Source organism: Python bivittatus, unplaced genomic scaffold, assembly GCF_059951505.1.
Source record: "Python bivittatus isolate LINGU-HERP-01145 unplaced genomic scaffold, Pbiv_v1 ctg000850_np1212, whole genome shotgun sequence".
NCBI classification, from domain to species: domain Eukaryota; kingdom Metazoa; phylum Chordata; class Lepidosauria; order Squamata; family Pythonidae; genus Python; species Python bivittatus.
In genome coordinates this window covers 25,647,962-25,664,203 of record NW_028277112.1, presented here as the reverse complement: position 1 = coordinate 25,664,203, position 16,242 = coordinate 25,647,962, and positions in this window count along the sequence as shown.

The window sequence follows — 16,242 nt, the reverse complement described above, 5'->3', positions numbered from 1 at the left end:
GAAATAAAAATACAAAGGTAGAACTTGTGAGCAAACACACAGCAGAAAAACAATCCAAAATAGACTCTCAGTATTTAATTTGGCTAAGGATAATATAACTGCCTTCTTTAAGTCAAGAAACTATATAAACATTCATTGAAATAGCTGCCTTTTATTATTTAGGAATGTCACAGGGGACCACAATTTTTGTGACAAAATATTTCCCAAGTGGGATATGCTCAGTTATTCCACAACAGTAGCATCTTGGAGGAAAGTTCCAAACAATGAACTGAACAGGGCTGGCTAACAACATTTTGAAATAAGCAAAGTAACTTACATTCTCCCATACTGACTAATATGAATTCAGACAATTTTGCAGAATTCAGAAAAACTTTGAAGAAGAAGAAAAAGAATTTACATAGTATTGATGCTTTTGAACTTTGGTGCTGGAGAAGAGGATGCTGTGGATAAAAAAAACCAAACCAATGGATCATACAACAAATCAATCTAGGCACAAATGGCCAGACTCAAATTATCACATTTTAGACACATTATGCAAAGACCTAGCTCTCTGGAGAAGTCTATAAACACAGGAAAGATGGAAGGAAAGAGAAGAGCAAGGTGGATAGATTGAATTACAACGGTGATGGATGCACTGTTGAAAGACCTGAAGGACCAGGTTGAGGATAGATCATCCTGGCAAAAACTATTTATGTGTTCACTAAGAATCTACACCAATGTGATGGCACATGATCAGTCAGGGATGGGCAATCTTTTTAGCCTTCTGCTGCACATAGCATTGTCATACATTAAACATGCATGCAGAGGTTTTTCTCTCTCCATCTCTATCCAGCACCTTAGATGCAGCTAAATTGCTTATGAAGGCAAGTTAGAGCACAGAGAGTCAGACTCCCCAGCTTCTGATCAGAGATGACTTAGATCAGGTGCTGGACCTTGAAGAAACATGGTTTCCAAAAAAATAAGCAACAATTATAATATTGTACAATGATGTGGGTAGACAAGTGGGAAGTCACAAGGGGATCTTAGGTACCTGAAGAGAGCTGCACCCAAAGCTTTGAAGTACTGCATGCTGCCAGGAACACATCCTTCACCTGCGTTAACTACTGCTTTCTAAGTAAGGTAATGAGCAAGTTTAAGAACTGTCTATAACAGCTAGCAACCATGTGCAAATAATCTGATGAGGTCCTTTGCCTGAAGTGCTGTATGAACCCATTTATGATTTGTGAGATACTTTTTAAGCCAACAGTGCCTTATTCAATAAACCACAATTGTGCCTTAGTATTATAGGTTGACTTCTGCTTTCTGAAAACCTGCATAAACATCTGGCCAAGAGGCATTCTCTGTCTCTGCTAGAAACCCTTTCCCAACAATTGATTACTGTATTAAATTGTCTAGGAACCTTTTTGTGTACTCTTTGTCCCTTTCATCTCACTCTTTTTGGCCCGTTGATCCTGTTTTGTTTCCTGTTTCACCTGGAAAAAAGAACTGCCATTTAGTCATTTGAAACCCAGGAACATTAAGCCCAAGCCAAACTTTTATCTGCTAGAAAATAATGACTGTTTCTCCATGTTTGCAGTTTAAATCTAGAAATATATGATCTGTCTATGTAGCCAGAAATAATCCATACTTTTCTTTGTACTGAGCATTTAATGTACTATTTTTGAACTAGAACTTGTCTGCAGATGCTTAAATCCCCAATAAACCAGATATTGCTCAATTCTAGAAGTTTTATACCCATTTGTCCCTACAGTCTATGTCTCAACATCTGAATCAATTTGTGGTTTGATTAGACTTGGCCACCAGCACTTGAGGGATTATTGTTGGTGGATTGTGATTTTTACCAATTAGGGAAGCACCAGATGTTTGATTATTTTCCCCTCATATTTTTGTCATGTTGACATACCCGTGACATAACTATCCTGTGTTACTTTTATGCTGTCAGATTTGATATCGGTTTACTATATCCAACAAGAGATGTTTGATGGAATGCTGTGGTTCTCTTGTCATTTGTCTATTTTTTGTTTTGTTTTGGTGGTTCTTTAAAAGCTGAACCATCTATTTTATACTACTGTGAAACAAATAAAAAGAAATAATCCCAGTTTAGGATCTATCTATTATTTAAACAAAATAACATTTATTGGGAACTTAAATGTTTCCAGACCTTAAGCATTTGTTTAAAAGAAAGCAATTGAGCTCCCTAGTTTGAAAGAAGGAATTGATCTCCAGTACAAGTTTCTAGATTTCCATCATTACTCTACCCCCAAAACAAAACAAAACACAAAACAGCCTTTGTTGTTTTACACAAGCATTTTGGCATTGGCAGTCCCAAACCGGATCCTCAACTCACAAACAAGCAATTACAAATTGTTCCACTACCCCAGGATATGCCCAAATTACCCCTAGTTTAAGAACCACTGCCTTAGCACAAGGTGTGAACTAAGCCATAAACTAATCATGATTAATTTGTCCCACTGGTTTCAACAGACCCTTTCTAAGTTTGTCATTGCATATGAGATCATATACACACCTGTTAATATGCTTATCCTATCATACTGAGCTAAGATTGACAGGAAAGCTTATGGCAAGATAAAGTACCCTTAGCATGCCCAAGTGATGTTGGACATTTATATTATCTTATCCACTATAAATAAATTCCTATAATAAGTTCAAGAACTGGAGCTGATAATGGACCTAAGTGACTGTTCACTGAAGAAGGATGAGGCAAGAATAAGCTATACCAATGTCAGGAATGTTTTAACTGCAAAGGGTTAAACATTTTCTCCTATGCTGCAACTTCTGCAAAATTTTTGTTGGTTCGTAGACAAACAACAAAAGCTTCTGTGGGTTCATGTGGGAGATAAATGCTATAGAATGTCCTAATGCATTTTGTTGGTTTGTTGTTGTTGTTGTTGCTTAGAATTATATAGTTCAATAACAGGAAAACACATTATTTGGAGTCATTCTGGACCTGAATTGGCTCCAGGCAGCTGCTAGTTTCATCTTTAGCTGGGTCAGTTTGACTTGATTCACAAAGATGACATAAATTTGCCTTACAAATGTTGAGGTATTGTTCTTTTCTTTTTTATATATAGTAATTTTATTAAAGATTACAATTTACAACATTAAAACCTAATACAAACAAAAAGAATAAAAGAATAAAAATAAAAAATAGGTGCAGAAAAGAAAAAAAGAGAAAAAATAGAAAGAAAAACAGAAGAGAAAGGAAAAATAAGAATATAGTAAAGAAAAAGAAATATTTAAAGAAGTGACTTCCCCCTTCATCTCAACAGGTATAAACAATTTTAGTAACTTATCACCTTCTGTTAAAGTACAACAGATGATCTCTTCTTCCGATATCTATAATCTCTTATCTATAAACAAATCCTTAAAGTCTTGTCATTTCAGTCCTGATGTCAGGAAAAGTCCATTAAGGGTTACTAGAGATAACAGCTCATCTATTTTAACCTTGATCAAATAAACCAACTTTATATTCCTTCCTTTTATTTCTAACGATCTTTAGTCCCTTCAGATAATACCCTAGAACTTGATTTCTTTTCATTTTTTCCTTGTCCCTTCTCATAAAATTCTTCAAAGCTTTAACAAGCCTCTTTTGTAAATCCAATGTTGGAAAATTATCCAGGTTACTCTCTTGGTTTATTATTTGTATACCCCATTAATTTTTAAGACATCAGCCGGTTTCCTTTGTATGTTCAGTGTAACATCTTTTTCCATGTCATTTTTGTAGCCTGTCATTTTTAAATCCACTTTCAAATCAGTCTCAGTCATGTCAAGTAATACTTGTTCCTCTTCCATAGCATCTTTTAAACATAGTCTATCTACAGAGGCAGACACTCTTAAAATTAACTTGTGGGTCCATTGTTCAAAAATATCCTTCATTATGTCCAATGTTAAAATATTTTGCTTCATTCTGTATTAGTAAGTTGAGTTTGAGTGTTCTTCTTCTTTAGTTGTAATCTTTAGTTCCTTCTAGTTCCCTCTGAGTGTCCAATTTTTAAAGGCTTATGTTTTTTTAAAGAATTCAGAACAAAAGCATTTTCCCATGGGAAGGATTCTTTATAATTAATTCCAAACTCTTATTTCAATTTTATCTGGATGCTTAGTCTATTTGTAACTTTCTAAAATCAAAGTTTTAATCACCTTTTTGCTGTTTATTTCTGAAAAAAAAAATCAAGTCCTTAAACTAGTATTTAAAACTTCTTTTTCTCAGGATTGAAGGAAACTCACCCAGTGCTGTAAAATTTGTCAATCCAGAGATTCCTAATAGCTGAAAAGCAATTAACAAGCTATTTCTGAAAGTGATTAGAAAAGGAAGTATGTGAACCCAGCATTCTTTCAAAGTTTGAGCAAAATGGTTATTCCCTCATCTCCCAGAGCTCTAAACCTGCTGGAGACTGCTATCTTGCTGTCTCCTCATGAGGAGTGGCTATCTGGAGCACTTGTGGGTGATCTCAAGTCCTCTCCTTGTCCAGAGAGGAATTATGAAGAGCCAATTCATTCACCGGCTCTTCATTCCGCCACGGTCATCAGCTCCACTTTTTGTGGATCTGTCTTTAGTTAGCCATTTCTTCCCCGGAAGTCAGTGCATTTTGTTGGGTTTTTGCAATTCCAAAGGTTTCTTGGTTAAATGGTTATGTCTGAGAAACTACCTTATGGGCTGTTAATTTAGTTACTGGGGTAGCACTATAGAGATTCTTATAATTTTTGCTCTTTTTAGAAAACATGAAAATGTTTTTTTGTTTTTATTATTTTAATAAAATAGCTAGTTCAGAAAGAGGCTAAGAATGTTTGTTGACTAACTACCAAAGTCTGCTCTGAAGTAGCTTAAATACCAATCAATGGTTCATTGGGGTTTGTGTTTTCATGTATTAAAAAAGTTCAGAGTGAATGCTTTAATCTCCAAAGGCTGTAGGGGAAAAATGAAATCTTTGTCTCCCAGCCCATCGTGTGGAGAAATAAATTAGTATAATGATTTATGTTTACGGTTTTAGTCAATTCTGATAGAGATTATAGAGACAAAATGACAAACTGCCTTTGCAGTAAACTTAAATCATGTCAGCCAATCTTTAGTTTTTCCTTACTCTAATTGCTCACCCTGTTCATTTATCTTCCTAGGCAATCTTTAGAAGAAATACTAGTTCAATCAGTGCATGTGCAAACCACCAGAGATAAAAAGTTTAGCCTAATTTGTCTCACTAAATTGTAATGCCTCTAGTAAACAAATCGTAACTTGAAATGGATCAAGCAAAGCTAAATGGAAGAACAAGGTACAAAATATTTTCCCTTCTATAGAGGTACACAATGTTATTTTAATGAATTTTTCATTACATTACCCCAATGAAATGATAAAACAATTTTATATTACAGCAGAGAGTAGAGCCTGTCTCATAAAGAATGCAGACTTCAGTATTTTAAAGCCTTCTGGCTAAAGATATACACTCTCATATTCACTTGCAACATGTAAATGCTGTGTTCATTCTGGTTAAGGGAAACTAAATAGAAAAGATTAAATTTATAATATTATTGTCTATGTTATCCAGTATTGCCATTCACTCTCGGTTTGCTCTGTACATGAGCAGTTTTAATGAAACTCAGTTTTAGATCTATATAGGTTGTACAGTAGACATGCTTAGCAAATTGCCTCATTAATACATGTAGGATGAAGGACTATATAATATATAGAACGTAGAGAGCATTCTAGAGAAAAATGTGGAAGAGTGCAGTGACTTGAATCCTTTTGCTGGGATTAAGCCCTCCTGTATATTCCTAAATTGGGGTGGGGAGCAGTGTCTTCTGGGCTGTATAGTGCTAAGTGCTGTTTTTTGTAATCAGCAGAACCCCCAAATTCTGTGGCAACCCATCAAGAAATAGAACAATTCTCTGCCCATTTTCAGTGGAGAATTCATTAAAAAGCATAGTTTAAGTCTACAATAGGTTTAAGGCTCCTCTAAACGTTTTTATAAAGACCAAAGAGGGAGCAAGGAAAATGACATCCCTGCCCCTCCAGTGATGTCTTTACAAAACTCCCCCACTCACTCCCATCTGCACATTTTTTTTTTTTAATGTTTTACAAATATGTGAAAAATGAAAAGGCTCTTCCAAATTGCAGGAAGTTGCTGTCTGGCCTGTTGATAAGTGAGCATCTGTTAGGATTAGAGGTAAAACTGCCAAGCAAAGGATGCAATGCTAGGTGCTTCATACTAAGTTATGTTCCAGTAGGAGGGGAGAAACAGAGACATGGCCTTGGGAGGTCTGAGGAAAGCTCAACTGCAAGCAGGGGATCAGGGAGATAAAATCAGGAGTAATTTTAGGGCTGTGGTAGGGTAATATTGACTGGATATTGATAATTTATAGAAGTGGGTGAACCTGTATTAAAATTCCTTATTTTTTACTGATAATTGCCAGTTAATCCACTTTCTGACAACACTTACTTCCAGGGGTGTCTGCTGGTGTGAACGTAAAAGTCAATGTGGCAGCCATGAAGATGCAATTGAAGCTTTGCCTTTTTTAAAATGTGCGTTGCCATAAAAAACAGCCTGTGGACATCCCTGATTACCTTCGAAATTGTTCGATATTATTCTGTCTCTCCATTGAACTATTCTCTTTCGTACATACTAGCTTTTAGCGTAACAGATTGAATGCCAGCACAACCCCACTTGTTGTGTATCCTCCTTGCTGTGGGGGTTATTTCCTGCTGTTCTCTGCCACTTTTGAGAGTTCAGAAATTCTTTCTAAAGTGACATAAATGGGTGGAATGCTGGGAAGATATAGGATAGCACAGACACTTGGTTAACAAAACACACACACACACACACACAATGAACTTTCATTAAATCATTTTAAAAAGGGGGTTATTCCTAACCCTGTCTCCCTAACAGGGGAGATATTTCTAGACTCTGAGCCTCCTTAAGACCTCTCCTTATACCTACACCTCTCAAATTCTTTCTCCAGTTTTCCTTCTTCTTCTGGAATGTAACCTGGAATGTACCCTGCATTGCCAAGCTTTGATTGGCAGTTTCCTCATCCAATTATCAGAATGTAATGCCTATCAGAATGCATTATGGAACTTTTCCCAACAAAGTGTGCATAAGATTGTAAGAGTATGATTTAACTTAAAATATATTGCTTTCAGTTGGAATCATATACTGCATCCCCTGAGTTTCTAAACTTAAATTAGATTATTTACAGTAAGTTTATTTTAAGAAACCTAAGATCATGTCATTTTATTCACCAAGGCTTAACAGCTTCTGTCTACATGATTAACCTTTAAAAACTCATCACACAATTAATAACGGCCCCTGTAATTTTGATATCAACTATGGAGTATTCCTTCTACTCACATTCCATAAAAGTTAGATAGATGCATATGGCAATAGAGTAAAGGACAATGAAAAAAGCAGATCATTTCTAACTAACCAGCTGATTAGATTCTTAATGTGATTGATTTTGTGCCATCAAGTTGGTGTCAACCACCCAGATAGATTTTTCTCCAACCTGGTCTTTCAGATCTTCCAGCAGTGCTCCTATCACTGATATAATTAAGTCCATTTAACTTGCTACTAGTTGTCCTCTTCTTCTCTTTCCTTCTACTTTCATCAGAGAGCTAGGACTTCACCTTTGTGTCTGAAATAGGATAATTTGATCCTGGTCATTTGTGCCTCGAAGGAGAACTGTGGTTTGATTTGTTCAATGATCCATTTGTTCGTTTTCTTAGCTATTCATGGTATTTTCAGGAGTCTTTTCCAAAACCAAAGTTCAAAAGCATCAATATTCTTCCTTTTCTGCTTTTTCAAAGTCCACCTTTTGCTTCCATAGAGTGTCACAGGGAAAACCTTGTAGATTCTTGCCTTGCAGATTCTTCTTCCATTGCTTGCCATATTGCTGTAGATATTCCATCTTTTCCTATAACCTTCCAACTTGTTAATGTCTTGAGTGCTGATTTAACTTCATCTTCCAGTACTAGATGTTCTTCTAAGTATGAAATATCTTCTAAGGTATCTTGGATGTTGACATCTCTACTGTTCAGAATTTCAGTATACTTATTCCATCTTAATGTGATCTTCTTGGAATCAGTTACTATCTGTCCATCAACATCCTTTAACATACCACTTTGAAATTGGAACCTTCTCCTCAATTTGGAGATCTTTTGGAAGACTTTCCTTGTTTTTTTCCTGTCTGTTTCCATCCTCAATGTCTTTACAGATGTTGTTGTAAATACTGCTTTTTGTCTTTTCTAACAAGCCTCTGAAATTCTTTGTTAAGTCCTTTCCTCAGGTCTTCGTATTTCTTGGCTTTGGCTCCTCTTCTTGGCCATTCCATCATTTGTTCTAACATCCAATTAACTTTCTTCTGTTTCTTGATCTTTGTTAGTCTTTTTTCACATTCATCCTTAACAATTTTTTCAATTTCAGTCCACAATTCCTCTGGTTCCATATCAATGAGATTCCAAATTTCAAAGCGACTCCTGATGAAAATGGTGGGATATATGCCAAAGATCATATTATGGAAATTGGTTGGCTTTATTCTTCTACTTTACTTCATTAATTCTTAATTAATACATTAATTCTTCAAGTTCACTTTGGTTATTTAATGTAGTTGATTGGAAAAACAGAAGCCTTTCTGTATAAAACATGTACACTTTTTCAGATTAATTCAAGATTCTCTTAATGTAACCTTACAACAAAGATAGTTAATATTCATTGTTGTGCTTCTTGTCTGGACTACCTCGAAGGCCTAACATCAATCTTGCAAGACTCAAAGCATTTCTCCCCTCCCTTCCTTTTACTCTCTGGAAAACTAGGGAGGGTCTCTCCTGAATGCTTCCCACGTCCCCTCTTCTTCTGTGGACTGAGATATCCTTTACATGTTGGCTGTCTAGTATGTGGTTTTTCCTCCTGTCTCCCAAGGTCATTCCCACATACTATTATATCCACTCAGATATTTTCAGATATTGTCTATGAGATATGGTAATAAAATGTTCTTCTCCTTTTCCTGAAACTTTCTGTAAGTAATTTTAAGATGAGATGACAAGAAAGGGAAACACTTTGGACAGGGATATACAATTAACAATATCATAGTAATACAGGATTAGTTCTTGAATGAATACAAGTGGAACTCTTTGCCAAATACATATGCAGAGACCAGAAAGTATGCTTTTTTTGTAATTAAGAAATGAGAGAGTGAAGATAAAAGTGAGGGCATTGGCCCTCCTGGATGAGAGACGCATAACTCATGCCAGATGCCTGAATTCTTATCACTTTCTCATTATGCCCATCTATCATGGTAATTCATCTACTTATCAGGTCTGCATAATAGTGCAAACATCAAAAGGCACAAAACGTCAGAGGACCTCTCTGAAGGAATTACCATGTGCCTAATCTTTCTGAATGATTCAGCAAGGAATCAGGTTCTTATTATCACTCTGCTATGATTGAAATTACACAAATTAAAAACAGCACCAAAAAGTGGAAAGAATGAGATTTCTTTCTTGTAGCCTTGTTAGCATTTTCATTCATTTCTCTATAACTATGAAAGGTCAGAAAGGTCTTTCTCCTTTTGTTAAAAGTTAACTTAGCTCTTTACTTCTATTCTAAATCAAATGCAAATACAATCAAGTTGAGCCAGTATTAATTTTCAAGAAAGAGTTATATTAAGAGTTAGTAAAAAGTCTGGAAATTATATTCTGTCTTTCTGGACATATCTAGACATGAACTGAAGGGAAAGTATTCTATTCATGGGTATTATCCTTTTTACAGGAGAATGATTTTAGAAAATTGAAAAAAACAAAGCATTAATCAGTATGAGTAAAGATATTAACCATTATTAATAAAAACAAAGTATTTTTACTATACATTTATATTTTTACTATAGCTTTGGCACTCCTATTATTGCATGTGGAGTAAAAAAATTATATGAAAGCAACTAAGATGTCTGAAAGTTTGATTCAAAATATTTAATTTGTGCTAATTACAACAACAATGACAACAACAACATAACTGTACACGATCATTTTTTAAATACACTGCAAATTTAAAGTAAACATCTCCATAACTTGGAAGCTGCAGAAGAAACCGATGCTCAAGAGCTGCATAGCTGGGAGAAAGTTATTGTATGTTGTATGTTGCCACCATTATTAAAATCATCACCAAGAGTTTGTTACAGAAGAGTAGTGGCGGGTGGAAGTGGCAGGTGGAGGATATGTTTAACCCTTTTCCTGACTACCATTTGTTTCTTCCATAGCCCTCTTCCTCATGATCTTTTTATGCTTTGGGAAAAGCAAATAGAAGCTAGAGAAAAGGTTAGGTGTTTCTTCCACTTTACTTCTCTGCTGTATACCGTCCTGTCCCAAAGTTCATTTAAAGCAGTTCAGTCACTTACAAGTCTGCTTCCAGATGGAGAGCACCAAGCTTTGCCACCTATCCTCAGCACAAACATGCCCTGGCAATATCATTTTTCCTGCTAGTTCCTCATAATCTTTATTATCGTTTGTTAGGTTTGTATCCAGTCTTTCATTCAGGACCTCAAGATACCATATATACTACTCCAGCCTTCTATTTTTCACCAGAAGAACAATCCTGTGAGATAGCTGGTGCTGAGAGAGAGTGTCTGGCCCAAAATTACCCAGTGGATGTTTGAGGGTAGAGTTGAAGCTGGGTCTAACACCTCCCCACCCTCTACCCTGCCTATGAATGAGACAGGATGAAGTCATCTTTAGCTGTACTAATGTTAAAGTAGTGCTTTCTCCTTTAAACTGACAGGATCCAATGACAGCTACAATGTGTGTAAAATCTGTTATGCATTATATTGGAGATGAAAACAGTGGCTGGGGTCAGAAAGACACTGGTGTTTGATGTGAGTTTGTCCTTTCCTCTCTGGTCCACAGTCAGACTTACTCTGTGTTTCCCTAAAGAGCTGGAAAAGTGATGTGAAACATACAGAAAACTACTTGCTGGGGCTTTGAATAGCATGACAATAACAATGGCATAACAGTGTAATACTGAACCCTGAAATTAGTAAGACTTTTCTCACCAGCTGATAATATGCAGAAATAGAGGGCAACAAAACCAGAGAAATCAACTGTTGCTTACCATGTCTTACAACCACAAAATCAGGACAGCACCATTTGGCAGTGAGTTAGGGTAGAGGCAATAAAGGAAGGATAGAAATCAGTCATGGAAGTGCAAATATGCTGCTGGTTCTCTGCAGATTTGAGGGTAAATGAGGCTTTTTTTTACAAACTGTTTACACTGTCATCCCAAGCCTATCCCCATGATATTGACCCTGTCTCATCTCCAGACCATAATGTACATAGGCTTTATCCTGCCCTTTCCCATACCGCAAGATACTTGGCAGCCAAAACCAGGATAGTGAAGAAAGGCAGGCCAGGGCATCATTGTTCTGACACCACAATAAGGACAGGGAGCTCTCCTCATTGTGCATATATTCCATTGGTTGCTCTTTGCCGGGAAATGAAATAGTGTAACAGGGAAGAGAAGGTTGGTGGGAGAGTTACAAGCTAAAGACATTATCTGGACCTCCCTGCCCCTCAATGTAACAGCAATTGCACAACAGAAGATGAGAAGCATCTTATCTATTTAAGTTCAGTGGGGCTTATTCTGCTAGTGACTAGGTTATAGGTGGAGATATACTTCCTAAAAAGAAAGAGTCTTACTTTGAAATAGCAAGCAAAGGATCAAGCTGAAAGTAAATATTCATATAGGTAAATGGTGTACACATACTGTTAAATTGTGACAATTACAGAGATACCTGTACCTAAATCATCTTAGCTGATCCTAAGAAAGCTAAGGAGGGCTGTACCTAGTTAGTACTTGAATAGGAATCATGAGGAAGTCCCAAGGCTGTAGACCAGACTGGAAGTGGGGGAAGGGGGGGGGGTCCTCCAAGAAGAAAGCTTCACACCAGATCTCAGCAATAAATCTCTATTCTCCAGACACTTAACCTCTTACTCAGGATTAGAGTTACATGGCAGAAGACATTCATGAGATTACTTGGTGTAATGGTATGTGGGAAAAATATTGGGAGACGGGATGAAGAGACGCTGACTAGGGAATGGTCAGATAAGAGATAGCATAGCCTGCAGCTGGATAGTGAGTGGGGCAAGAGGCTCAGAAGGGACCCTGTCTAGTTTTCTGGGTTGTAAAGGAGACAGCGGGAGAATTGTACTTTCAGAATGGAGAGATTCTATTAATGTAGCTTTACAATAAAGTAGAATTAGTTTATCTGGCTGTGTTTTCTGTCTGGTCTACCTGGTAAGGCTGACACTTGGCTAGAAGAGGTTCTTTACTGCAGACAAGATTGAAGCCACACACAGAGAATATTTGCCCCTTCAAACATGTCAAAGTCTTTATTTTTATATATATAAATAATTATATATATAAAAATCATAATAAATAATTATAATTCTCCCAAGTGGTTTGCTTGGTGGGCTTGAATAGCTGAGACATGTTTATATAATGGGGCTCTCTAACTGGGCACTGCTGGCTGCTACTTCACCAAAGTCCACTCTTAGAAAACAAATGACAGACCATTTGCATGTAGTTGCTCATTAGGCTACATAGATAATGACTATGAAATCACCGGGAATTGAACTCAACTTGGGAGAGTCTTTATGTTTACCTTTTATACTGGGACAGCTCCGTGCCCCTACCTAGCTGTACTACATACAGGTTTTTCCAAACAAAGAATTGTCTGAAAATGCATAATTTGTAACCTATAAAAAGCACCATGTCTTTGGGTATGAAATTTTAAACATCAGATTCATGCCTGAAGAGTGCATTGGGAATAGAGAAGGTAAGGAAATTAAAAATAAATGTTATTTTGGCTGATGCTTGAGTCTCTCGGTTGTTATGAGAAGCCAAGTGGCATACCAGTATAGACAAAGCATGATGGGGCAACAGATCACAGTAATAACGTTTACAATAAACAATAACAGAACAAAGCAGACTTCTATAAAAATCCCACAAGGAATTTGCCTTATCCATAATTTTTCTGTACATTTGAGGAACTGTGTCAGAAAAGACCATTATGTTCAATGGCACCAATTAATTTCTTCAACTTTTAATGACATCTTCCTGAGTAAAAACCTCAGCTAATATCCCAGGCACATGATTGATGACAGCTTATGTTTGATTTCTACTGGATTCCTGATTTTTTTAGTATTTTTAAAGAGTCCCACTGCAGCCAATCAAGCAATCAACATGAAATACTCAGATCCTTTCTTGAAAAACAGAAGAAAACCAAACACCAATGTGCCTCCTTTAGCAGGGCTGACAAGCTAGGGACGATTTTCTTTAAGTAATTTTCTAGAAGATGGATTACAAGAATTTTTAGTCCAAGAGAGAATGATAGCCAAGGGGAAATGTTCCATGTGCTTTTCCATATAAAGTATTGCAATGCTCTTTACACAGTTGTTGAAATGCAGACATGAATATAATTGTTTCTGAAATACATAATAACAGATTAATATTTTATTTTCCTACTCAAATATTAGTTCATAATGTTTAATTTAAAAAGAGGCTTTTGGTGTTTTGCCTTTAACAGGCTTTTAAGCATACAGAAATTAGAAACAGAAGATTAATTCTGAGAAGATTCATTGGATGTTCCACGTTTAACCATTTCATTTTGAACCCAAAATTGAGTTAAGGAGTTTGGGGTATCCCAATAATATTACTATTTATATTACTATTTTGCCCATATATCTCTGTTTTTTTTTTCTCTCTCTCTAACAATATTTGTTTTACAAATTTCTGATGTGTGTGTGTGTGTGTGTGTGTGTGTGTGTATGGAATATACATATTCCGAGATGTCTGAGCATTCAGCCACCCTGGCCCAGCTTTGGAGCCACTGGATTAAAAGAAGAGAACGGCAGCAGTGTGTGGGTCCCTCTCCCCATGTAATGGCCTCCCTAGTGCTCCTCCACACATCTGCATTCCAGACTCTGTAAAAAAAAAAAAAAAAGCCCGTTTCTTAATATTCCACTTCTTTGCCCAGGCTCACTCTGCCTATGATGCCATTTCAACACTTACCACGTATCCACTAGTTGTGTTGTGGGGGGATTTCTTCAGGCCTGGCCTAGCTTCTAACACACCACTAACAACAGCAAACCCTATCAGTGTCACATTTATACACCTCATCCTAACTCCAGCCCCCTCAACTACCGCACAGCTTTCAACACCTCTGAAAACCTGTCCCCAAATCCACCCTCTACTCCATGCATCCCACTACCCTGTCCAAGCCCCTCTCTCACCAGGGCGCAGAGCAGGACTCCGTCCCACCTCTTCTCTCCCTCTGGACAGCTCTTCACCCACCAAGCTCAGTGCAACAGCCCCATACCACAGCACCTTCTGCTGGACTCAGGATCTCCAGTCACCTGCACCTAATCTTTTCCTACCGGTTCTTATACTGAAATTTACTCTAATGAGAGTAATGAATTATTGAAAAAAAATCTAATCTAATAATTTGAATTATATTTTCAAGTGATATGAGGAAAGCAACTAAAGTGGCTTGCTTTCTCTTGTTATCATAGACTTGCAACTTCTGTCATCTTGAGAACTATGCTAGGTTTTGTGCAGCATATCATGTGTACCCCCCTCTTTTGGGAGGGGCTGTCAGGAGTTTTAAGGGGTGATGTGGGAGCCTTAAACATCTTCAAGGCCAAAACCACAATTTTGTTCCTTAAAATGCCCCTCCCCCAATGCATAAGGAAGGATGTACATTTTTGGTCTCATCAGTTCTAGTAACCCACAGAAGAGGGCCTGAAGGGAGCTTGAACCACAATTTTTACACCCACATCATAGAGCTTATTTACATAACAGTACCCTTTGGTACAATTGAGCTAGTTTTTCAATAGTCAGCTGTTAAGGGAAATTAAAATTTTGCTTCCAAACAGCACTTTATATAGTGCTATATTTTCTAATAATGCCCATTGCAATAGCCAAGATCTTTCATACTCAGTAAAGGACCTATGCAAATTAAATAGAATCTTCGTTCTTACAGCTTCAGCTTTTGATCAGTCAACACAGAGCAGCATTAGGGATGAATTACCATTTAATTGTCCCATAATTAGTTTCTGTTTCCTGGAAGCTTTGCTGTGAAGTAGTGTAATTTTTACAAGTGGGAGCGAGAGAGAGAATGAATTATGGAAACCAAAGAAGAAATTAAATACATACCAGCAGAGAACAGGAACTGCCTAATTAAGGACCAATTCAGTAATGTTGCATCTTCATTGAAAATGAAAGAATTAGATACTCAAGACAAAAAGAAGAAGTTTCTAATTAAAAGCACAGCAGGCCTGAAAATGTTCTGTAGAATTTTCCTGTAGGCATTGCACAAGCTGATGTTGTATTGTGCTTTAAGTGAAGAATAGGAGGAAAAAAACTAGAAATCAAATTAAAAAAAAGATGAGAGGACAATCTAGAAGACATTAGAAGCAACTAGTTAGTAATAGTGGTGTTTCGGTCTGGATTTTATGTTAAAGCTGATAGGAAAAGAATGGAAATACTAGACTAAGTGTCTGCCGTAGAAGCAGCTATTTTTCTACATCACAGAAACATCTACTGTGCTTGCAAATGTCTGTAAAACAAAAAAGGGGAAAACACACCCATGAGTGGTTTTCCCACACTAATCAAAGGGAGACCCACATCTCATTTCAGACTTGTTCGACTCCAAACTGAAGGCTCTGATGCACTGAACTTGGCCACTGAATCATACAGTCAGGGCATACCTGTATTACTGTAAGTTGTTTCTGAGAATGTTTTTCCCCCAAGCAAAATGTGAGAAGCTTCATCCAAAGATTGCATTAACTAACCTTCCTGCAGTTTTCAATAACATACCTAGTAAAATCATCCCCAAACTGAAGATGATCAGACATGCTAACAGAGAATTATTTGCAATGGCTCTGCATTGTTTCACAGACATAACTCAAAATGCCAATGTATATGTGTGTGTGCACGCATGCATGTATGTGTATGATGTCTGGGTAAAGGAAATCTGTCAGTCAACAAATTTTACAGCGGAGCACCTTCAGCTAGATTCCAGAGGGAGGAGGTAAAGGATGGAGAGCAGTCCAAACATCTCCAACTGTCATGTAGAAGAGAAGGAACTGAGGTTTGGGTAGAAGGACATGTCAGAGAGAACTTTATTTTCCAGCAGACAGAGTGACCTGTTTAAATAACAGTAACTTCAGTTAAAGAAGCAAAGACTTAC